This window comes from Stegastes partitus, unplaced genomic scaffold (genome assembly GCF_000690725.1).
Source record: "Stegastes partitus isolate 25-593 unplaced genomic scaffold, Stegastes_partitus-1.0.2 Scaffold876, whole genome shotgun sequence".
Lineage (NCBI taxonomy): Eukaryota > Metazoa > Chordata > Actinopteri > Pomacentridae > Stegastes > Stegastes partitus.
Window position 1 is genome coordinate 77,325 of NW_007578607.1, and position 1,691 is coordinate 79,015.

A 1,691-nucleotide genomic window follows, 5' to 3' on the forward strand; every position below is an offset into this window, starting at 1 on the left:
AAAAAAAAAAAAAAACCCGAAGAGAAGAAGACTTGTGGCTGCATGTGTGCATTTATTTGTGTGTTTAAAGGCCTGGATGACTCCAGCTATTGCAATGATGATGTGATGCTGCTGTGACTGTTCGGAAATCATGACAAACACGCTCTCTGGATGGAGGGGGGGTTGGTGCCTTGCTCAAGGGCACTTCAACAGCAGATGTGGTAGAATTATCTAAATCATGTACCTGATCTCTTTCTACTGTTTGTTTTTTGTTTTGTTATTATTATTATTGAGTTCAGGTATTAACAGTTTCACATAAGTTAAATGACAGTATGTTTCTTTAAAAATATACATTGAAGTGCCCAACGAAAAACAAAACAGCAAAAAAAATAAAAATAAAAATAAAAGTTAATCAAAAATCATTGAAAGTGAAAGGAATTGTACTAAAATGTATATCCCTTAAATATTCATATAATGAGCACAATGCAGGGGTTTGACTTCAAGCTTACTTAAATCACAATAAAATAAAATAAAATAAAATAAAATAAAATCTCTTGAGAGGGATTGGATGCCTTGCTCAAGGACACTTAAGAAGCAGATGTGGTAGAATTATCTAACTCATTTATTTATCTGATCTATTTCTACTACTTTTGTTTGCTTGTTTTAAAATTTAGTTCAATATTAACAGTTTCACGCACATTTAAGTACAATGTGATTCTTTTAAAATACACACTGAAGTGACCAACAAAAAACAAGACAGCAAAAAATAATAATATAAAAACAATCATTAAGAATTAAAGGAATTTTTACTATTTTAAAAAAAGACAAAAAAAAAGAGAAAAAGAAAAACTCTTAACCAGGGGTTGACTTCAAGCTTGCTTAAATAACAAAAAAAAAAAAATCCCTTCAGTGGGATTAGATGCCTTGCTCAAGCACACTTAAGAAGCAGATGAAGCCTTTCTGTTTCCCTCATGAGCGAGATTCTGTCAATTAATCTCTTTCTGTCTCTTTTTTTCTTGTATTAATTTGTTAGTTCATTGTTTCATGGATAATGAACACTAAAGTGCAGTTTGTTTGTGCCCAGTCCACACATGCTCATAAAACACCAAAACATGACTTCTTTTAGTTAAGTTTTACAACCATTTAACCAAAGATTATATTCTGTAATCATCATGCAATGAGCGTACACCAGAGGTTGACTTCAAACTCACTTAAATCACCAAAAATAAATATTTCTTCTGTGGGTCTTCTCTGCTTCCCATAGGTGCAAGATTCATTTTATTTCTTCCTTGCATTAGTTATTTTATTTATTTTTTGCTTCATGTTTGTTTCGTGCACATTTGAGTGCAGTTTGTTTATTTTAAAATACACATTGAAGTGCTGCAGTCGTAAAACAGACAAGAACATAATTTCTTTTGGTTAAACTTTATAACCATCCAGCCAGGAGAATTGATCAGAAATAAAGGCCAAAAAATAGAGCCCTTAAATCATCAAATAATGAACCAGGGTTGTCTTCAAACTTACTTACAGCATCAGAAGCAGATGTGGCAGATTCATCAAACTAATCTCTATTTTTTTTTTTAGTTATTTCATTTTTTAAAATAGTTTTATGCACATTTAAGTGTAGTTATTTTTGTTTGTTGTGCACATTCAAGTTTTTAGTCCACCAAGACACCAAAAAGAAACTTCTCTTAGTTCAGTTTTTCCACACC